At 31.4% G+C, this 25,456-nt stretch overlaps 1 long non-coding RNA gene across 1 annotated transcript; it reads right to left on the bottom strand.

Moving 5' to 3' along the window:
• Nucleotides 1–6,549: 6,549 nt before the first annotated feature.
• On the bottom strand, nucleotides 6,550–25,133 carry LOC143070610 (uncharacterized). The gene is made up of 4 exons (XR_012976596.1): nucleotides 24,719–25,133; nucleotides 16,204–16,303; nucleotides 13,762–13,817; nucleotides 6,550–6,648 (listed from the first exon to the last, which is right to left on the bottom strand). It is a non-coding gene; the product is annotated as an uncharacterized LOC143070610 (long non-coding RNA).
• Nucleotides 25,134–25,456: the final 323 nt, after the last annotated feature.

Below are 25,456 nucleotides of genomic sequence, written 5' to 3'. Positions count from 1 at the left end.
AAAGTTTCATTTATGCAAATTTGTTGGTTAGTTTAAGTAAACAAGGACATCAAACGCACTATTTTGTGTCAGAGTAGGACTACTTTTACATACGATACGTTCTAAATTGGAGGAAGTAATTGGTGGTCTGACACCATAACGTATCGTGTTTTTCCGTATTCTTTATCTACTCATAATTATTTTGTTTAAACAAATAGACGTGTATCTAAATTCTAAAGTACTGCACAGCTTCACTAAGCCTAAAAGGGTGTAGCTTTCTATTATTGGGTATACATGTACATTTAAGTGAATGTTCCAAAAATATGGGTCATAACTTTGCGAGAATTAATATATTTGACACTACTTTTAAATGACAATCTATTATGATATGCAATGTTCTTTCATAACTTTTTATCAATTTTGTGTATGCTTTACATATCTTATATGAAAATGTTATTGGAATTCTTATATATGTAGTATTCGGAGGTGCGATGGGGACGATGAAGTGCGATGGTCAGGCTGAAGTGCGATGCTCTGCGCCGAAGTACGATGGTCCTTTCGTTGATGTGAGATGGTTTGACATGACGGTTGAATATTGTGACGTTTTGAAATACAGCGTTACAAATGAATTGTCTTGATCTAAAAGTGTTAATTTTGACTTCTCTTCAAGTATGTTTTACACGATTTGTGTGGACAATTTGATATTGGAATTACTTACTAGTATTATCAATGATTTTGTTATATATCTAGTTGTTATAATGTTGTTTTAAGCCCGGGGTAAACCATGATTTGTTAGAATCCGCCACTTTAGCCTTATGTTATCTCTTTATATTAAAACTTTAATATGATGCATGTCCTTGATTATTTTCATTTTCTTAAAATAGATAATCCACGCTGTCCAGTGACTGCATTCAAGCAATATATTCGTCGCCGCCCTGAAGATGCTCTGACTCCAGACAGTCGCTTTTATCTAAGTATTAAAAGGATGGTACAACCTGATGCCATTATTGCTTGAGGCTTGCTTAAAAATATGTGATAAATGATTATTACATGTCATTTTTCATATGGTCCCTGGTATCAGCCCACATAACAACCCATATGGCTTGATATGGGAGTCTAGGACTGATACCAGGGCAATATGAAAAATGACATGTAATAATCTATTTATCACATATTTTTAAGCAAGAGAAAACAAATAGCTTACACCAAATTATGTTTGATATTTCATCAAAAATCAAAAAGATATTTAACGAAAATAAAATAAAAAATGTATCACTGTGAGTTTAAAAAAGTTCGTATCACAGTAGGTAAACAACGTTTTGTGAAAAGTTTCAGAAATGATTAACAATAAATATATTAATTCTAAGAATTGCAAATATTAAACGACTTTAAAATGTTACATTACAAATGTTAAAAATGCTTTAAAAGAAGAATCCTATATCGCTACTCATTCCAGTGTGGCGTCATATATTTTATAAATTCTTTATGACGTCAAAATTTTACGGGAACTTTTGTGATTTTCACTGTTGATTTCTACTTTTTTCTTCTACAGCAGATTCGTAACTTTCTAAATTTTTTTTCATTGTGTTCAACTTGTTTACAAATAGTCTTTGATTGACAGTTTACCGGAAGTTAAACTCGGGGGCTTGATATGGATTTCGAGGGCTGATATCGATATTGGCCCCGAGGGCTGATAACCAACCTTGACTTCCGGCTATTATTGGCCATGCAAAAACGTACATATCAGTACAAAATATGTAATAATTGTTGTTACAGTATTTAGTTTTCTACAACATGTAAGCCTGATATTAACCTGACTCGTCCGTATGTGTACTTCCCAATTTTAAAATCTCCTTAATGGCGAATCAGCTAATTTCAAAGTTTTTTTTTAGAAACCATGATAATTACTATCATACAGACCTACTCTCTGAATCTTTTTTTTTTAAAACTTTCTACACATCATTTGCCAAAACGTAGTAATTATGGATATATGTTCAAAAGTATAATACAAATGATAGGTCATTTTCTCAAGCTACAGGTTGTGACAAAATGACACTTTTTGTATGGATTATACAGGAAAAGCATCATAATGTGATTAGAAACTAAACTAAATGATAGAATTGTAAAGAAAAGAAAGGGTCACCGTGCGTTTTCTACGGTTAAAATACAAAATAGCAAAATTCCATGTAGCCTTCAGCACTCTTTCAGAGTTACCTCCCCTTAAAATGCCAATTTAGAAATATTACAAATCAAGCAGAAATACTTGTAAAAAAACTTATAAGTTATAATCTATAAGATGTGTTCTTTTAAAAACAAATTCATCTTAGTTATCTGCATTCATGCATTAAATTTTAGAAACTTGATTGAAAATCTCGACCTTAGATTCTCTGTTTTTTACAATCCAAGATACACGAGAGCAATTTCTGAACGTTTGTCAACGCTCGGTGTGCGCACTTCAGTTTCTTCAAGTTGGTTCCTTTCGAATACTGATTTTACAAAAAATGAGTTAGAATATTGTGGTTTTTGCTCTTTGAAATCTCAAAACACGTTGTGTAGTTTATAATCTGCATGTTTTTTCACATCATTTCTTGACTGATAATTTTTAAATTTGGCCTTTGGCATCAATTATTTGTTCTTTTTGGACGAGCTTTTTTTTTTAAATTTTCTGGTTCTGTAGCACCGAGAGACCAGCCCCTCGACCACCTCGTACAGAAATAGTAGCTTCTGGCTCGAGCATCTTATCTGTATGTCTTGTAGTTTCAGTTTGGTGAGTGTGTTTGAGACGCAACCAACTTCTCTGGATTTGTAGTCTCCTGTTATATAATCAAATCAAATCAAATCAAATATGTTATTGTCGTATACACTTTACAGTTTATGACTCTTGCAGGTTGGCGCTGTATTCTTTCAAGCTTATTGATGTTTGTAGATGTGTACTGGTCCCATACTATTGACCATATGATATCCAATTATTGACCTGACCATTGAAATACATGCGGTTTTCTTGCATTCCAATAAACACTATCTCAAATTTCTTATCAGGAATCCTACTTTTAATCTTGCCTTCTTGGCTACGTTGGAAATATTGTTTTAGTTTAGTTTTTTGGTCCCTTTAGATTTTATAACAAAAAAGTGCATATTCGAACAGTTTTCATATACAGTGTACATTAACTGAGTGACTCACTTAAAATGATTTTTCATTCAGTTTGTTTTGCAAAGTACAAAAATGATATAACAAAACTTTTTTTATCATCATTACTCAGCCAGAGCCAAATAAGTAAAGATTGTCCGTCCATTTGTTTTTTGTATAAAAAAATCATTAGTTAATTATATTTTTTTCTTAAATTTTCTTTTTAAGTTTATAATATTAAGGAATAGTGGGTGTCAAATCATTTCTCCCATTATACATTTAGTCCAAAATTTGCGGGCCAGTACCTTTCTGAATATTCCTCGGAGTTCAGTTTTTTTGTGTGTTTACTTTTTTTTTGGCCACTTAAACTCAGAAGACCTTTCAATTGTTCATGAACAATTGACTCTTTTCATAATTTATTAGATTAATCATCTTGTTATGTTTTCTCAAATTTAATAGAAATAAAAAGAGCGAGTTTACATAAAGTAAAGTACAAATTACTCAAATAATTCAAATAAAAACCGGACATAACACGCATCCATCGGAATTATTCAGTAATTTTTACCGTTTTTCTGCATGAAGTCAACTGGCAGTGTAAGCATTGTACAATCATTAAACTTATATACAAGCTTTTGTGTTTGATTTAATTTTTGAAATTATTTTGGAGTATGATAAATACAGCATTAAAGAGCTATATTGACTAAAAACAGAAAGAGTACTTTGATGCCTGGTTTACGTGTCATATACGGGCGTCACAGTTCGTACAGGTGTCACACAGAAGTGAATAATTCGACCTCATTGAATCCGTATTGATGTTAAAGTCAATTAAACCCCTTACCTAAAAGATGGATTACGCATGCAGTGTGCGTTATATAAAGGAAAATATGTCAACATTGAAAGATGAACAAAGGTAAAACATTTGATTGACTGATTCGCTACACAAAAATCATTTGTATCCTGGTAAAAACGATGATTTACATATAATTTTAATCAATACTATATATTCAACAGAACTAGAAAAATCCAACTACACGTGTTTGCTTTGCACTTATATCTATATTTATTTTTAAATCGCTTATATGGGCATAGAAGGTATTCGGAGGTCAACTCGATAGTTAATTAGATGGCGTCAGAACTAAAATAAACGTGGAACATAGCTATAGAATATCGATGCTGTAAATGGTTTATTTTATACTTTTTATAATTTGAATAAATATTTTACATGGTTAATAATCAGATATGGGAACTTCAGTCGTCAATAATCAGATATGGTAACTTCAGTCAATTCGGCGACCATGAACTTGATACATGTAGTTAATGCCCCTTTAATTAAAGGGAAAAAGTAGTATATTCTATACTATATATAATTATGATATAATAACATGCATGTTAGACTGCATTTTAAGTAGTCCTTGTCCAATATCATTGTGTCCACTGCGGAAATTATAGCCTGTCCTAAGAAATTAATTTTATGACGAGAGTTAATAAGACAAAGAGATGACTAACCTAAATTTCCACTGTATCCAGTAACAGTTAATGTATATTTTGACGCTGCATCTCCAACTGCAAATGTACTGTACTCAGCATAATAACTGTTGTAGTAAATGTCAACAAGTTCCACCCTTAGTTTATATGATCCGCTGCTGGTTAGGAGATTTAGGCATTTGTTACCTGGTTAAAGAAATGTAAAAACGTTAAAATGAAGATTTTACTTATATCATTTAGGAGTTCCATTTTACAAATAAAGAGAACTATTTTTTAGATCGATTGCTGTCTGTAATAAAGGATAATGATAAGAAAAAAACGTCTTGCTGTTCTGGAATTGTTCAAATTTTATTTATTAAAAAAACACATTGCGATAATGAATTATTTCAAATCGGAGAACTGTCTATCTTGAGGCTAATCACGAAAATGTAAGCAAAATAGGATGACTGTACGACCTCGAACAGCTTTCAACAATCAGAAAAAAAAAACACATATTGCATGGTGATCCATTGAAGCCCACCCATTTTCGTCCAATTGAAAATCAATATATTCTTTTCTATTTTGCATAGTACATGGCTTTCCATTAACTATCAAATTCTATCCATGCATGAATTCTTATTGTAGATTATTTTATATAAGTGAACTCTTAGGAACTGCACTCACAAAATATACATTACACCGAGAGAAAAAACCATTGTTTGTCTAAATATTTTTAATGAAAAAAAAAAAGATTTATGAAAACATTTTTAAATTGAGATTTGAATAATGTAAACAATATATAATGGTACTTCTATAAAACAAACCAACATAAATAGATTTGAAAAACGGGCAAAGGTGTAGAGGTAAAATAATATTGAATCTAATATTTTTACAAGACCATAACATCAATGTTCTTTTTAATGTTACAACGACTGTTGATATACATATAAAACACCGATTATTAATAAAAAGTAATCATCTGATGTTGAAACATTGTAGAAAAAAAAACGTATTTATATAACATTGTGTTCTTTTTCAAAATGAAAGAATTTTATGTATACATTGTATAAGTATAAAATTTGACCTTTTTTGTTATCACAAAACTATCTCATTTCATTGTTGAAATGGCCCTTATATATGATTTTTACATTTCTTGTACTCCCCAATCTTACACTCAAAAGTGAACATATATCAGGAATTGAATGTTACTATGCCTCTAACTTTGGATATTTATAGAACATGACCAAGTATTATTTAACCTATATAACTGCAGAGGTAAAAGATAAAAAAAAAAATACAAAAGGAACAATAAATGACTTTATACTGCAACTAGCTGTGTTTATTTCCTAAATATAATAACATAGCTTTATTTTGTATAATGTCAATTTCATCATGGAACACTTTCTACACAAGCAGGGGTCCATTGAGGGATGAAAATAAGTTTGACATTTGTTTTACGATTTTTAAAAAGCTAGCAATGTGTTAATTTAAGTTGCAGTATAAAAACAATATTTGGTCAATGTCAACTTTTTTGTACTCGGCGCAAAACTTAGGAAGGGCTCGGTAGAACCTCGCCCTTCCACAGTTTCTCAGCCTCATACAAAAAGTTTTTATTTTCCTGATATTGACCTTATATTGTATATTGATTTAAGTAAAAACATTAAATTAAAACATAAATCAGTGGAATTGAGACAGACACATAGTTAATAGGGCGGAGTCGATTTCTATGAGCCCTTCACCTTTCCCAAAACGACCAATATGATAACTGTTCATTGTGGTAACAAATTGTAATCAATTGTCTTTTGATTGACTGATTAGTTTAGCTCTTCTGGCAAAAAAACAACTTGTAGAGTTATAATAGACATAGAGCTCTGTATTAATTTGAACAGAAGATTGAAAGGCGTTCCTTCCACACTAATTGCACACATATGTAATAGTAAAAATTAATCATTGCAATAAAAAATAATTAAGACAAACCAACCAATCCAAAATTCGTTCTGAAGATCACCAAATCCATTCTCATATTCCACCCAGGTCCTCCGAAAATTTTCACTTCCGTCTGTTCTTCTTTGAATAACCTTCGGGATAAACAGACTAGTAATATATTGTCTATGAAACAACTATTTAACAAAGACTGTAGTAGCACAAACTGGGGTCTCGGAGGCTTTATAATATTGCAGTATAATTTAAGTCACATAGGGGCGCGATATGACAGAGCAAGATGTATGCAAATATAAAATATACGCTAACAATGAAGATACACGTATAACGTACAATGCCTGGTTTACACAGATTGTCACGTTTTGTGTCCGTTTAAAACCCCATGTAAACCATGTAAACAATCATGGAAAGGTTTGTATGCAACGTTTCTGCTCAAATACAACATTCCATTTTTCTAATGACAGTTCATATTTTTCGGTATTCATCCAGGTTGATCACCTTTTCGGAACCTATCTTTTTATTGTATTACAAGGTTCATTGCCGGAATGTTCAATATAAAATTCTTTCGCATAAAGTTGATAACAGCAGGAAAGTCGACAACAAATATATCACACACTATTAGTATGTCAGGAAGCTCTCAATGCGGATTTTCATAGATACTATATATATTTATGCATTTCTATTCATGAAGGATCATTATTTCTATGTCGAATTGATATATCAGTTAACAAATATAGGTCGACGTATGACATTTGTCGTATTAATACTTTCCTTTAAGCTCATTATTTGAAAATCATTATAGGACTATTACATAACGGCAGATAAAATTCCTGCAAGACTTTCGGTGACCCTCAGGAAAGGAGAAAAACATTGTTTTAACTAACCACCAACAGAATCAGAAGTACTTTCCACCTGCTACCTAATTTTCCCTGTGTTTGAACGTTGCTCCACAGTCACACTTGTTATGTAAGCTCAATCCATTAAAATAAAAATGCTTATAAACTAGTTTTATTTAAGGCTTAACACTTGAACGTTTTATAAACTTTGCATTAATATTAACCGAAATGTTATCAATCGTTCGAAAACTACTAATATGGACCTAAAATATAATATGCATCAATTAATTATCAAAATGGCATTAAACTTTCCGTCAATGTACAGATGCTATAGAAACACAATAAAAACACTGCATTTGGTAGATGTTTAAATAAATAAAGGACTTATAAAAAGAACTAAAATTGGCTACTTAAAGAAGAAACAATCTCAAGATTTAATGAGCTGTCCTGACCCGAGGTTCAAAAATGAGCACTTGATGGATTCATCAATATTGAGCAAGTGGGAATAAAAAAGAAATAATTAAGTCTGATGTAGATATCCAATTCAAACCTGCGTCGCAGGCTGTTTTAAGCAAAAAGGTGTGAACAATTTGGTAGATAAAAAGCAACCACTAGCTAGATAAACAAGAAATGCAATTCACATTTCTGCCCGTAAGTTTTTTTTAATCTTCATGCACAACTACATTTGACGGGTCTTTACTAGTTTTTTCCCGTAGACTGCAGTATTTCCAACATCTAAGTCTGGGTTTCTATAATTTTCCAGAGCTACTTTGGTATAACGAATTACAAAAACTGTCAGAACTAATTCCTGAAATTACTATTCAAATCAATAGTTTTGAGAGGTCATAACTTGCCTTTCGTAGTTTTCTGTAGTAATTACACAAACCCCTTCAAAGACATTAGTTGTATTTGCATTCTGGTTTCAAAAACGGAAGTAATTTAGAAACTGTTGGTAAGCGAATGATAATATCCACCAATGAACTCACAATATATTCTTTAATTTTAAGCCTACTTTTTTAATTACAAAATCAATTACATAAAATAGGCCGTTGGAATAATTAAAGTAAAAGTATACATTGTAGTTCATAATAACAGGCCAAAAAAAAACCTAACATCTTGAAGTCGGTGTATACGTTTTTTGGAAAATAAAAAAGCCTGTCAATTGACGATTATTCTACATGAAATATACACATAACACTTATTTATTACACTAGATGAGGAGAATATGAGATTTCTAGATGAAATAAATGATAAAATGTATTCTAGCTTGCTACAAAATGTTCAACGAGTACGAATCATATTTTTTCGTTTGTTTAATGAGCTGCAGATCATAATATTTTTGCAAAGAAAACAATTACGTTTTATTCGATGATATGTAATTATGTACAATCTTAATGGGGACTAAAGAGAGTCCCTTGACATACTGTAAATACGTGAAATATTTGTTGTAGGAAGCTAATGACACATACGATAACACAGATGTGCACATCCACATTAAGGTTAACTAAATTTAGGAAACAACAATATATCACTAATTGTCCATCGAAATCAAATGAAACAACAATGAAATTTACAAAACCAGTCTATGGAAGAAGCGAATCGATAAAAACTTTTCTTATATCACATAGCGATATTGTCTAATATCAGTTGTAAATATGCAGACATTCCATGCGGAAAATGTTGTTTTCGGCAACGAAAAATTAAGAAAATACTAACTTTAAAACTTATTGTTCAAATATAATCAACAATTGAGTCTAAATATACATTCAGAAGTTAGAAGCAAATGGGTTTGTCCGTGTAAAATTTGAAGTGCTGTGTTTTTCTTATATACATTAATATACAAATGTTATTATTTCTAATATCAATGCGATACTTTTAAAATATCATAGCGGTGTTTTTGTTATATCAATATTAGTACTTATTAGTATTAATATTTGACTGCTGTACCCATATTTTGACAATTTTACCTATTATAAAATTGAGAATGGAAATGGGGAATGCATCAAAGAGACAACAACCCGACCATAGAAAAAACAACAGCGGAAGGTCACCAACAGGTCTTCAATGTAACGAGAAATTCCCGCACCCGGAGGTGTCCTTCAACTGGCCCCCAAAGAATGTCTGTTTTGTTCACGCATCGTTGTAAATATGACAGAATTTGATGAGACTGTCATACACGTGAGAGGTTAAGCGCTATAAAACCAGGTTCAATCCACCATTTTCAAAATTTGAAAATGCCAGTACCGATGGGGTTTAATAATCAATGTCGTAATCAAATAGCTAAGTATCAAAATTATTGTTCACATATATAACATTTAGCAAATTTTATAATGAACGCACCAAAATAATATATATCTGATATGCTCGCAACGCACGCATGGAAGACTTTCTTTATTGATAACAATGAAACTAACTTGTGACAAAGATGAATCATACTGTCCTCGTTCAGATTGATTCGACAAAATATGACCTGTACTTTTGAATCTCCTTTTTTTATACAAATTAGACCGTTGGTTTTCCTGTTTGAATGGTTTAACACTAGTAATTTTTTTGTTCCTATATAGCGTGCGTGGTGTTCGCTGTGAGGCAAGGCTCCGTGTTTAAGGCCCTACTTTGATCTATTATGGTTTAATTGAAACAAATTATTACTTTGATGGAAAGTTGTCTCATTCGAACTCATGCACCATCGTCTTATATCTATAAATCTTTAAAATTTCCCCTTATAAATAACTGCGTTCCACTCCTCCAAAAACGTCATTTGGGTGCTAAATCTTTTGTAAAGTGCAATATGAACTAGCACACTTCTGAAGCTTTAACGGTAACGACAGTTATGATGGTACAAGAACGATTACGTCAATAAAATTACCAAATAAACAGCACTGAACGATCTGAATTTATAAATATAGAAAAAATACGGATTGTTATTTTGCACTAAGAAATGTTCGCGTATTTATACGATCGGTTATTAGACTAGTAACCTATCAAAGTGGGCAAGTTTTCAATACAGTTAGCATTAACATGATTAAGAAACTACTTCCTTTGATCCTACAAAAACAGATGCCAACAATGACAACTTGTTAGATTTAAATGTGTTTTATGAATTTATTTCACTTTATCATCACTTTCTCCGTCTGTTGAAACCTTTAAGATTTTTCTCAGTACTGTTTTGTTTTTCTAAAGGGACGTAACACCACTACTAACCGTGTATGAAATAAGCCCCGCCTCCTTATTACCTTATATGGAATATAAAAGGACGCAACTCCACTACTAACCGTGTATGAAATAAGCCCCGCCTCCAAACTAACCTAATATTAAATATACACGGTTTCCACGAGGACGCTTTTAACAAATCATATTCCTAGAAATGTATAGGAGGCAAGATAATCATTGGTATTTGAAGCTGTATTGGATTGGATTGTTTAAATGAATGTTTTTTTTCTTTTAAGTAATGATATTTTTTGTCTATTTCGATATTGCCCATGTGGATAGGCTATAGCAGTGTGACCTCAAGGGCGGATCCAGCCGTTTTCAAAAGGGGGATTCCGAACCCAGGAAAAAGGGGGTCCAACCATATGTCCCCATTCAAATGCATTGATCGGCCAAAAAAAGGGGGTTTCCACCCCCGACCCCCCCCCCCCCCCCTGGATCCACCACTGGACCTATATTAGAATCTAAGAGGTCGGTAGACTATTTACAACCGCATTTAAATTCCGCCATTGCATCATCACTTCAAATAGAATGAACTAGTCGGTTAAACCATGTGATTGGAAACAATAGACCGATCGGAACAGGTTTTTCACACTTTCAACTATCAATAGGGTCAAGCAACATTTTCGAAATGATAAGTTCATGTAAGCGTTAATTTTGTTACAGATACGAAATTTTAGTGATATTAATCCTCAAACATTAAGCCGGTCATGGACTAAGTTTGTGAATTATATTTGCGGTTTTCTTGACATGCATTGTGACGTGTCATCGTATTCATTTTATATTAGAAAACTATAGCAGTTATATTAGAAAAGTATCGCATTCATAAATTTTTTATATTAAAAAACATCGCTATGATATAAGACAAACATCGCATTGATATAATAAAATATAGCAGTATCTTTGACTTATAGGTGATTTTGGCTTAGCAAACAATTGAATTCATCTCAATTGCATTCCACTGAATTTGCTACGTGATATTTATTGAATGTGTACATCTACAAATGATAAATCGTGCATTTATGTTTCATTTATTCAACAATTCAATTTTCTCGTTTAAATACACCTTGCTTGTAATTACATAAAATAATTCATGCAAATTATACAGCAGACGTATGTCGTGGTAAATGTCACCCTGTTTTAAGAAAAGAGTCATTACTTTATACCGAGAAATCTGCCTTTCTTCGTACGAATGCTAACATTCGTCTGAAATTTCCCACAATGCAACTCGTTGATATAAGACAATATCGCTCGTTGAAATGAGAAAAGTTTACATCGATTCGCTTCTTCCATAGACTGAAAACTACATTCTTCTCATTTGTGTAATGCAAGAATTTATATGTAATGGCAATTCAGCGTTTCAACTTTTAAGAAATACACAGTTTTACTGAAAGTATTCTTTACTAAAAGAATTTCGTCTAATCCGACTCTTAACCAAATGTATTCTCATGCAAGGTGACATTAAAGGGACAAACATCGAATATCAGAAACATATTTGTAAAAGACGTTATAAGTCAAAAAACTTCCCCTTTCTGTATTTTAACGACATTTGCATGAATTGGTAATAATCAGGCGTCCGAAGCACTTATCTTGATTTACCTTCATGAGGAATTTGCTAAGTCGAATATTTGAAAGCCAATGATTCATTAGGACAAAAACGTTTAAAAGCTATAAACTAAATATTACATCAACAAATAGCCAAATTCATCTATGTCCGACTTTGTCGGAGGAAGTTGAAAACTTAGTTTCTGTATTATTTAAAATTTATTCACAGGCAATTTTAGATAGTTTGTTATAAATCAAATGCTTCTTCGTGTCATTCTAAAGTCGATTACTACTGCAGAATTTTTTATTGGTGAAACTGCAATACTACTGTAATGGGAATGAAAAAATAAATATCCTTAACTTTTAGTTGAGTATTCACATGTATTTCACATGGGGAAAACACAATCATAGAAAATGCAAAGGAAAGATTAAAACTAAAGATTTATTATATGTTCACAAAGAAAAAAATATTTGTACGTGCATAATTATCAAGAACAAAAATAATTCAAGCACTTGCAATCTGCGACAAAAATTATTTTAAAACAATAAATTGAAAAACGAAAACGGTTATAGGGAATCAGTAACAATCTTCGACGGTAATGATTGAATCGGCAGACCATTCAAATGGATTGTATGCATATATAAATTATAAAAGCACAACACAATTTTATACTAGTAGCTCATCGAAGTTATTTACAAAAAATCAAAACACAAAGAAAATAAAACAAATGTCTAATCCCCTCTTCTAATTGCGACAAACTATATTTTTTTTGAACCAAAATGTTACATATAGCAAAGTATGCTGTACAAACAATACTCACTCGGAGCGTTCGTATACGATTTGTGAAAATAACTATCGTTATTCGTCTTAAGAGACACATTACTATATTGCTAGCTTAATTGGTGTAAATTTGTCGTGTTTTATTTAAGAATTGAATGCTTCTGTTTGTAACTTCAAAGCGTAGACCAAAGTACATTTTGTTTTCCGCGCTTCATGTTTAAAATGTGCGCAGGGTCAACGCTTTTACAACCCTATGAAGTTACAAAAAGAAGCATTCAATACTGATGATTACATTTTTTTTAGCTATGATCATAAAACCACGAATTTTATAATTGTTTTATTTAATTCACCTGTGCACTTTATAGTTGGACCACGTGTTATCATGAATGAAAAGTTTTATTGAGTAATGCAATTGCTTAAGGAAGAACACGTGATGTGCAGTTAGCCAACCAGAATAAAGTATTATAATGAAACATACATCTTATGTAATTATTTGTATGTTTGGTGAACTTAATAAAGATGTGTGTTAAATGAAAGGAAATGAGCATCGTTAACCTAAAATACTCAACATGTCCTATTCCTAATTGAAAGTGATATCTTTCGCTTTGAAGATAAATATTTATTTGCACATTTACATAAAGACTGAGAAAATTAGTTGTTAACTGGATGCATGTATTTCGTTGTATCGTTATTATGACCTGATGACTATAGAAAAATGCCCCAAAACATTAAATAGTGATAGATTACAATTTTTTATTTGATTTTCAATGTGATTATTTGAAAGTGACCCACCATGGCACAACTCGAAAAAAAGAACATTTTGCATATTCTTTGACAATATTTGTTTTTGGTGATATCTTGTATGCATATTTATATATTACCGTCCAGCCGTTTTGCGTCAATTTGCAAAACTTAAGCAACCCTTTGTCTGGAATATCTGAAATATTTAAATAATTCAATAAGGCTTTATTAAATCAGACAAAACTTCGGCAAACAAATCCTACATCTTAATCACGTATCAAATTTGATCGTATCTCTGTAACCTTTGTACTTACATGGTTTTATGAGAATAAACTATCTTTTTATTTGGAATTGCAATGTTTCGTTTTTAAAAATCATTATGAGCAGGTATAAAGTGTCTTCAAACATACTTTTATAGTTATTTAAAATTTGGAACCTTCACAATTCTTTATATATCTACAGATCAACATTATCTTATTAAACAGAAGTTTTGATCTGTCATAAAAGGGTCTTTTGGAAGCTATGATTTTAGTTTAGTTAAATTTGCTGAAACTTAAATAAAGCCTTCTTATGTAATGAAAAAGGTAAGTATGCTAGATACACTTACTGGCCACGAAACTCTGACGAAATGTTTGGAGCTGCAAGTTTTATTCCTTGGCATCTTTTTGTACATTTGAAAATTTAGTTTATCGACATATTGTACATGCATTTAGGGGCACCAGCTGTGTCCCTTCAATATCAGTCTAAATTGTTATTAATAATAGTTTATGACCAAAGTAAAGATCCTTCTTATAAATTTAATAAGACTTACACTTGCCTTGATGATATATTTCTTTATTACAAATTTTATAACTATCATACTGAAATTTACACAGGAAAAATGCATCAAAAATGAACATCCTTAACTGTCCTTCCCAGGATATTTAAGTTCCACTTAGGAAGTTCCAAGCTAATATTTACAACATAATATACTTTTATTCGTTCTCAATTGTAAATTCCCTTTCGTTGATAATAGTGTTGACCTCTTCTTAAATTGTGTTTATTATCCAACTTGTTTGGTATGCCTGTATATGAACATGATGTAGTGACATTTAACTTCATTTTAGAAAACGTAATTAATGTATAATTTGTTAAATATTAATTTAGGGATTTAGTTACCGAAAATAACTTAAAACCTTTACTCTATTCTTCAAAAGATTTGACTTCGAAATTTGGCAGTTCCTGTACAATTCGTTTACTTACGTTATTTCACATTATTATTCGTACTGATATATTAGTTATAGAGCCCTAAAATTTAAACCGGTCTAGTATTATGATCTTATATCTACGTCATATAGTCTGTACTAGATCTCTCATTGGCAATAATGCCACATTTTATCATTTTATCAAAACACGCAAAAAAGTCAGTCGTGTAATGTTTTCATATAATATTACCTATTCTTGATGAATATCGCAAACCTTGTATAGTATCGATTTAAGTGGATTGTCTTTATCAATCTGCTTTAAGAATTAAATGTTTTTTTTTTCATTTAAAAATAAATTCAACAGATGTGATCGTTTAAAACTGTGACTATGGTTTATTAAAAACCTTGCAAATGAATAAAAAGAACGGTAATTCGACGAGGAAAAAGTTAAGATGAAAGTTTCGAAAACACATTTTAAATATTTTATTCTATGTTTATCTCGAATTTAAATATCAAAATAAATTGCTCTGTTCTTACAAAAATATTTTCCTCTGTGTACATACATTGAAATTTTGATTTTTCTTATCTGTAGAGATATACCAATCCAGTAATGTAAGATTTATTTTTGTAGAATGTCATGCCAATAGGGGACAATGATTCACAAAAAAAAATACAAATAAATTCAACAACATCAAGATGTTTTAATCATGAATATTTGGGTTTCGTAATAGTGGACAGTTAAGTTGTTTTAATTTTCTTTGAAATGAGTATAACAACTAAGAAAGTGTTCAACATTAAGTGAGTAGCTTTATATTTTTTATTATTAATGCAAAAAGTTGAAGTTCCTTACGGTCTTTGTAATTCGATATATCAATAATATACCTTACGGTCTTTGTAATTCGATATATCAATAATATACCATAGTAGAAATCTGCTTTACCATATTACTAGTTCAAAGAATAATAATGTGAACGATATTAAGTTTATTGATTTGAGTGTATACCTTTCGATTTTTTTGCATGTACAGAATTTCTTTTTATTTTTACACATTTTTTTTTATTAAGAATTAAAAACCGACATTATTTGAAAATACAAATAATAACACCACTAGAAACACAATTTAATTATAGTATATTTGGGATGGTAAGAAAATACATAGAATAATGTTAGCTGTAGTTTGACTTTGTCGAAGTTCAGTGTGTCTGTGGTTTTCCCTTAACATTGATATGATTTGCTATGATTAATGTTGTAACCCGGACTAGTTTCATTCAATCAATTAATGGCTATTGAACAGTGGTATACTACTGTTGCTTTAATTAATTTACATATCTCTATGGTCGGGTTGTTGTCTCTTTGACACATTCCCCATTTCCATTCTTAACTTTATATCAACTGCACCTTCTTGATCTTTGACGCAAAACACACTTCTACCCTTCTTCTCTTTACATATTTCATCTGGTTTACAGGGATTTTCAAGGCATGTGTCATACATTGGATCCTGAAATTAGAAATTGTAGACATTTTTTTACTTGACGACCTTAATTTAGCTTTCAACTATTTTAATTTGAGCGCTACTTAAGAGTCCGTGCAAAGGAGTATCAACTTCGTTTAGTAGCATTTCATGCATTTTCTGGATCAAAACAAACAGGTCTCTGAAGAAATGTCGCATTCATTAGTTAAAAAAACTGTGTGAATGATCGACCAAAGTATGTTTTCAGAGTCATAGAGGCTGTGTTATGTCTATCATCTCTTTAGGATAATTATGTTGTTGTTCCTGTGGACAAGGCTTCAAATAATATTGTCTTTGTATGTAAATCGTATTACAAAAGAGTCTTGTGAAATAATTGGGAATAAATGAGACTCAGGTAATTCCACACACATACAAAAATATATCATTTGACAAGAATGAGATTTTGGCGAATCATAAGTCTTTCATGGCTTCAATGAACATAAGATTGAACAACATATCGAAGGACTGCCTGTGTTTGTATTGGATATCTAAGCTTCATTAGTTTTAGTTTAAACATATTTTATTTACTCAAAGTAAAATGGATTTAACACAAGTAAGCCATACTTATGAAGTCCGCTCCGAATGACAATAATTTACAATACAATATTAATATGAGCATGCAATATCAAAATAAACAATATTTTACGAGTCTATCAATTGAGAAAAAAAAATGAAACAGAAATAGATGTAAACATTGAAAACGATGATGATGATGATGATGATGATGATGATGATGATGATGATGATGATGATGATGATGATGATGATGATGATGATGATGATGATGATGATGATGATGATGATGATGATGATGATGATGATTGTACCGTAAATACATTTTCTACATAACAAGAAATCTCTCAGACCTTTTGATAAATTCGAATACGTGTTTGAATATATTCACATTTTGTTCATACGAGGGATTCGGATTACCAGATGTAAGTAAGTTAACATTTAATATAAGGTCATCAGGAAGCCATCTTAGATTATTCATCAGAATTTCTCTCTGGTGTATATATAAAGAGCAGTCGAAAAGGAAATGGTGTACAGTCTCAATGTTACATCCACAAAAGCAAGATGGATCAGCAATTATATTGACTCTAAACAAGTCATAGTTCAAGAAAGATGAGTAGAATCTGAATTGTGTTAAAATCATCTTTAGTTTCCTCGGTCCATGTAGAAAGTGCTTTGGTACATCTTTATTTGTGGTATTTAACCTTTTTAAATTGATTTTAAACTTTGCTATAGAGTCTGATTTTCGAAGGGACAAATCGGTATGATTCCATAGGTTAATAGTTGATGGTATAAAAGATTCTTTAGTAAGAGATAATCTACAAAAAGGAACAATGATGTCATTGCCATTTCTCAAGGGATATGCAGTTGTGCTCTGTACACTAGGTGGAACAAGTTTGCATAGATAATCCGGAGCTTGATTATGTTGAATGCTATTAAACATTTGTAATTTTCGTCTTTTCCTCCTGTCAGCTAAAGTTTCCCACCCAATTTCCTCATACAGAATTTCAGATTTTGTAAATATAGGCAAACCAGTAACTATTCTAGCAGCTTCTAGCTTCAAACTTTCAAGTTTATTAACATATCCTATCCCGCAATTATCCCAAACTTCAGTTGCATATTCAAAAATTGGTCTTATAAATACTAAATAGAGTTTTTCTAAGTTTTTCCTACAAAGCTAATACTTGAGTTTTCTCAGGATATTTAAATGTTTCGTAACACTGATAATCAGATTGTCTATATGACTGTTCCACCGAGCATCAGAGCAAAACGTTACCCCAAGGTTGATGTGACATTTTGTTATAGGGGTTTCTTTATCATTTAAGCAGAATTTTAAAACGGGTGCATCTTTATTTGAAAAAATCATTATTTCTGTTTTGTCTGGATTAAAAGACATTAGCCACCTCCGTGACCATTTGTTTAGCTCTTCGAGGTCACGATCAATAACAGTTTTTATTTGCTCTTGGTCGTTCCCCGAGTAATTAAAGAAGTGTCATCCGCATAGAGTCTAGTTAGAGATGTGAGTTTCTCTGCAATGTCATTTATATATATTATGAATAATAAGGGACCAAGTACTGAGCCTTGAGGTCCTCCAGCTGAAAGACTGCAAAATGAGGATGATGATGTATTAAGGTTCCACTAAAGTCAAAATATAGGACACTTCATAAACATCTAAACTTTGCCTGTATTTGTCAACCTATAATGAATAAAGTCATAAACTATGAGACCATATGTTCATTTAAACATACTTTACATATACACACTGTGTAAATTGCAAATAAACTTGAACTTGTTATGTTGTGGCCAAACCGGTTCTTGGGGTGACCACTAAATTTTCAAAAAAATCTGGAGGCCTGCGAGACGACTTAATTTGCTTAAAATTGGTATGGACGAATACTGTTACATGTAATGCAGGGCAAGCTCATGTTGATTCGTCACATACATATGTTTTAATGGCATATTTGTCTAATTTCTGTATTGTACCTTCGATATTCGTTCACTTAGATACATGAAATTAACTGAAACTCGAAAATCAATACATTTTATGAAAAATCAACATGAGCTTGCCCTGCATTAGATATAACAGTATTCGTCCATACCAATTCTAAACAAATTAAGTCGTCTTGCAGTCCTCCAGATTTTTTTGAAAATTTAGTGTTCACCCCAAGAACCGGCTTGGCCACAACATATCAATTTCAAGTTTATTTACAATTTACACCGTGTGTATATGTTAAGTATGTTTAAATGAACATATGTTCTCATAGTTTATGACTTTATTCATCATAGGTTGAAAAATACAGGCAAAGTTTAGATGTTTATGAAGTGTCCTATATTTTGAATTTAGTGGAACCTTAATCACAACTTTTTGTTGCCTATCACAAAGATAACTCTCAAACCAGATAAGTAGATTACCATGTATTCCGTTAGCTTTCATTTTATGCAAGAGTCCTCTATGCCAAACCTTGTCAAAAGCTCTCGAAAAATCACAAAAGACGAAACAATTTATTTCCTTCTTTTCTAGTGAGTTAAGAATACAATTATACATTTCTAATAGCTGATGTACAGTTGAATTTTTTGGCAAAAATCCAGACGGATATTCATAAATTAGTTTATTCGTATGTAAATGATTATATACATGTTTAAAGACAATTCGTTCCATGATTTTACCTACACAGCTTATTAACGAAATTGGTCTATAGTTTGAAGGTAATGACGAATCACCTTTTTTAAAAATAGCAATAACATTTGCAATCTTCCAGCTAGAAGGATACTTACATTGTTGGAGGGATTTATTTAATATTATTTGTAAAGGAACCGCCACTTTCTTATGGCAAATTTTCAGCATTCTGTGACTAATCAAATCTGGTCCTGATGCCTTATTCGGATCAATAGTTTTGATAATATCAATTATTTCATTTTGATTTATGTATATATCTTGAATATAAGTATTAGGTTTTTCTTTAAACTCTGGAATAAGAACATTTTCTTCCTCGAGTTTAGAAATCAAACCAAAGTATTTGTTCAATAAGTCGCACTTCTCGCTATCCTCATAAACTATGTCACTAAACTCCTCATCTTTTATTATGTTTTGTAGAGGAGGAATATTATTTGAACTCTTATTCGACTTTATCAGCATTTTCATTATTTTCCAATAGTTTTTATGAATTTGGGGCATTACTCAATATAAGGTTGTCTAAATTAGTTTCAAATCTTTCCTTAGCAAGTTTTTTTAAATTGTTAACTCTGTTTCTCTGTTTCTTATACTTCGCAATATCCGATTCTCTTTTAAATTTCAGGGCATATTTTCTAAAACGGTCTCGTTTTCGAATTTCTCTTTTTAATTCACCATTAAACCATGGTTTATCAGAACTACGTATAGTAACTAATTTAGTGGGAATGCACTTCCTCGCGATATTTAAGAATGTCTCAGTAAATATTCCAGATAGTTCGTCCACGTCTTTATTATTAGGAAGCAGTGCATTCCAGTCTACGTCGTCCATTTTTTCAGAGAATTTAACTTTGTCAACTTTTTCATCAATCCAAATTTCTCTTTTATACGAACGTGTAATAGTTGTCGGACACTCGAGAAAAATTATTGGCGCATCGTGGTCATTTATATTAGAAGGCGTTGGTAAAACATCTGAGATAAAGTACGACATAGTGTCACTTAAAATAATTGGATCAAGTAGTGTGCTACTGTGATTTGTCACTCGAGTTGGTTTATCAATAACATTTCGTAAATTAAATATATTTAAGATTTCAATTAACTTGTTGTTTTGCGCCTTGAATAAATCACTGTTCAAATCACCCGTAATTACAATATTTTCATTGAATTGATAAGCCAATCCTATTGCATGATTTAATCGTGTCCAATAATGACCGTCGTTCGATTCGGGAGGTCGATAGGTATTGCAGAGTAAGAATGTTTGACCTTTCGTACGGATTTCAACCCAGAGAGTTTCATCTAATTGATTTTCAAGATCATTTCTACGGAGAAAACCAATATCGTCTTCAACATAAATGAGGAGGCCGCCGCCAAAATTGTTACGATCTTGTCTGATGATTTTGTTTGAAAATGAATTAAGTTCGATGTCTTTGTCGCATATATTTGAATCTAAGTGAGTCTCTGTGAGAGCTAAAATATCAAATCCATCGCTGAAATTGTCTAGGAACTTTAGTTTATTCCTTATACTACGGATATTTAAAGTGCATATAGAAATAGTTTTTTCAAAGGTGTATTCGATTCCTTCATTCAACAAGGACCAGGATTTGTTTCAATATTCCCAAAAATTAGGATTAAGTGAAGTACAAAAAAACCAGAAAAATATGTCGATGTTTGGATTTACTGATTGTAGAAGAAAAAGCGAGAAGATTAAACAAGTGCACCGTAAGTTGGTTATCAATATTTCATAATATGAACTTGACCGACAGTCGAAAAATTTAGAAGTCTTTTTTCTTGTCATATGAAATGAACCTATAGCTGCCCTGTAGTCTTCTATACTGTTACCCATTTGGGTTCAGTATAGCAAATAAGTTACAGCAGAGGGCAGCCACACGATCCAAGCACACATGTAAATACACATACATCAGCATCATCATCATCATAGAAACAAAATGAAAAAATATATACAAAATAACACAAAGTATAAACAAAATTGAAAGAGAAAAAAAAAACCCAAATAGATGTGGAAAGTCATTTCTGTTGGCTATGGGATTTATATACAAATTACATAAATAGGGATGATGAAGATATGTCTACAACATTCTTACTTTGAAGTTGTGGTAAATTTTGGATATATAAATAATTTTAACATTATTTTATTAAAGCGAAATACGGTGAAGAGAGAAATACAAACGATACTTATACCTCAACATGATTTTACTCTGAAATATTGAATGATATATAAACGTAAGGTACATGTGAACTGTCCCCCCCCCCCAACAAAATCCTACATTGTAGTTTATATTAACAACATTAATCAATTGTCCTTGTTTGATTATGTTTTTAAATGATGGAATTGAAACGAAAACTACATTATCAATTTAGACGAATAAAAAGAACAATTGGATTAATAGTAAGTAAAAAGTAAAAAGCTTCATTAAATTTCATACAGACAACATTACTTTGCTGGTTGATCAGAATGATCGACTACAGCTTTGTCTATCAAATTGACGAACATTTTGTCCGCAGTTAAATATGGTCTTCAGAAATACTGTGAATATGTTAAATCGCTTAGTGGTATTAACCATATGTGAATTCTAATAAAAAATGTATTATTTGATATCTCGATCTTTTTCTGAAATTAGTTCTATCAAAACTATAGATTCTGGGAACTGACGTTGTTTATCATCTTAATATAAAATTGAGAATGGAAATGGGGAATGTGCCAAAGAGACAACAAAATTAAATGTAAAATACTTATGTTTATAACAATAATATTTAGTACGGTTTTAATTTACTGATACCAACATTAATATTCATACTCATAAAACAATTTTTAAAGATATAATTACAGCGTTGAATAGGTACCCTTCAAGAAAAAAATTATTTAAGGATTGATAAGTTAACCCGGATCGTATCTTAATTTACAGGCTCGGCAAACAGCACTTCCGTATAATTTAGGATGTGCTATTCCGTTTGACTTGCAACTAAATCTTTGTATCAAAGGCAAAAACGTGTGGAAATTCAAAGTATTTTGTGGTAACAAAATCCCTGAATTAATAATTTACCACCAATACATGTCAAAAGATAACGCTGATTGAAATCTAAAAACACTTTCATATCAAACATTGTTAAAACGAACTCGTAACATTGTGCCAAAGAACCTTGTTGTCCAAAATAGGTAAGTTAACAATAAGGCCCTTTTGTTTTCATTCTTTTAAAGGGTTTCTGCCAAAAAAATGAAATATCTAGATACAGGAAAGCACAGTTATTGCTGTTGAGATTTGATATTTTCAAAGTTAATTCCTTTGGATAATTTTCTGCAATATGCTAATTAAATTGAATTTATACGGGCCTTTAATGAGTTTGGATAATAACAGTGATTCTCAACCATTCAGTGATACGTATGGTTTTAGAGTTTTATTTAAAAAGTCATTGTATTTAAGTGTGTATATTCGTACATTCGAGATGACAGTTTAACATTTATAAAACCTCTAATTTCTTAAAAACCGGTCGATGCATTATTCTGTTGAATTTCCTCATTTCAAAATTGAAGTTTCTCATTTCCAAGTTGAGATTTCTCAGTTCAAGTGTTTATTCCCCATTGCAAAATTGGAACTGATATCTGTCAATTTAGTCGTAAAAGTTAGAAGGAAGTGAGATATATCAAGTTGGAGATTGTGAATATCAAGTTTGTATACTTCATATTCAGGGATGCTCCTTAAGCAAAAAATGCGCCAACAAAGTTATGAGGACAGATTAAAAATGACACTCCGTAGATTTTACGTACATAATCACGAATTGGTTGATCCATGCGATGATGTGTTTTGTCCAAACTAGCTAAGGACATTTTAACCACGTGTTGATCGTGGTTTGTCATTACATTGTCTTAACTTTTAATTATCAAACGTGACTTATTCTCGATTGCAACTGTTTTGCTGAGTGTGAATTCGCATTGCTATAAAACGTGTCACTGTACTTGTCTTTCCAAAATTCATGTAATTAGTTTGATATTAAATTTGTCAAATTTCTTATATACATCGTTTGTTATAGTAAATCTTATTTTTTCCTGTTGTATTCGTGTGTTATTGAAAAGATAATTAATCACCCAGTTCATTTATTAGATTATAGTTGGGCAACTAAATTTATACGATATATTTGGTTTACAGTTTGATTTAGAAGAAACACCGACATAGCTAGATAATACAATTAATTATCTAATTATTAACAAATTCTATATTAATACGTATTGTAATTTTCATTGTTATTACGAAATGTTATATCGGTATTGTAAACCTAATCTTGAATTCTATCCTAATTCTGTCCTATTTCTTTCAATTTTTTAGAAATTAAAATGCGACGTCACTTTGTACGTCGATCTCTTCGGCTAACACGGGTGTGACTTTTTATGTGGTGGTTTAGGTTGTTTTATGTATTCTTTTTTATTCTGTAGTTATTCACCACTCCGGTGCTATCATGTATATCTATTATATAGTAATTTTTATAAATTTCTGTTTGAAAAAGTATGAATTATTTAATACTGAGGATGTTCTTATCCCTGGCGGAAAACCGTAGCCGTATTAGGCACAACATTTTGCACTTTTGGTCCTCAATGCTCTTAAACTTTGTACTCGTTTGGCTTTCGAACTTTTTTGATCGGAGCGTAACTGGTTAGTCTTGTGTGGCCGAAACACGCCTCTGGCGTATTAGATTATAAACCTGGTACCTTTTGATAGCTATTATTCGTGTATTTCTCTGTCCTTTGTGTTCTCCCATTTATTTGTATTGTAGTCCTATCATGTAATGTTGTCATTTTAATGTTATATTTAACAATGTCATAATATCGGGAGGTTTGGTTAGCCACAAAACCAGATTCAACCCACTATTTTATTTTAGGAAAATGGCCATTGTTATATTATAGTTTGTTTCTGTTTAATACAATTCAGTGTTGTGTTTCTGTTGTTTCGTAGTTCTCCTCGTGTACTTGATGTGTTTCCTTCAGTTTTAGTTTGTAGCCCAGATTTGTGTTTTCTCAATCGATTTATGAATTTCGAACAGCAATTTACTACTGTTGCCTTTATTTGTAGTGAGGAATGGTCAACAGGCCTTGATCTTAAAAAAAACTTGACAGACAGAAACATTACAACTTGGAAAAGTCAAATAGACAGTAAGATCAAAATTAAAGGAACATCATTGTTTCTGTAGAACCATGTAGGTGTTATACTTACCCCTCTGTAATGGTTAACCTCTACGTAAATATATCCAACTTCGTTCTGAAAATTATTTAGAGAGTCGGAATTTGGTTTGTGGTTCAGTTCACAACGTAATAAATGTCTATTGTAGTTGTAAGAATGACATCTTGGTCTACGCATACATTGATCAAAACAACCCCTCGGGGATATGTTCTCAAATGTACGAATCTTAAGATTGTATCCCTCTAGTTTTCTGTTAAGCTTGTCTGGGTTCACATGAAAAATTCCAGATTTGCATTGGTCCGTGGATACTAGAAGCATATCAGCTAAAAGTAGCAACAATTGTCCAAAACCTAATGCATATAACATGTTGTTAGAGAAAATTCACATCTTCCATATTCTTAAATCAAATATTTTCAAAACATGTATGGATGCTATGTTTCAATCTTTAAAGCCTTTCATCAATTCATTAATTAAATTGTTTCATTATGCATGTGATGTAAATAATTTATTGTAAATTACGTCCGAGTATCGTATAAATAATTATACAATCGAGTGCGCATAACAGTTGCGTTTTATTCATAATACTACAAACGTGGATTGTAAACTAAGTCAATATTCGTCAGTTATCCTGCTATCTATTAAAATTGCCACAAGCAATTAAAGTGACACGCCTGGCTAATATATGCCTTTTAATGTAATTGCTAGTGTACTGTTTGTTTTAATACTTTCCTTTAAAAAATAATGTATCAAAATGAGGATAGTCTTGAATCT

This window comes from Mytilus galloprovincialis, chromosome 4, assembly GCF_965363235.1.
Source record: "Mytilus galloprovincialis chromosome 4, xbMytGall1.hap1.1, whole genome shotgun sequence".
NCBI classification, from domain to species: Eukaryota; Metazoa; Mollusca; class Bivalvia; order Mytilida; family Mytilidae; genus Mytilus; species Mytilus galloprovincialis.
Note: the sequence above shows the minus strand (reverse complement) of the source record. Positions and strands in the feature narration are given on the sequence as shown.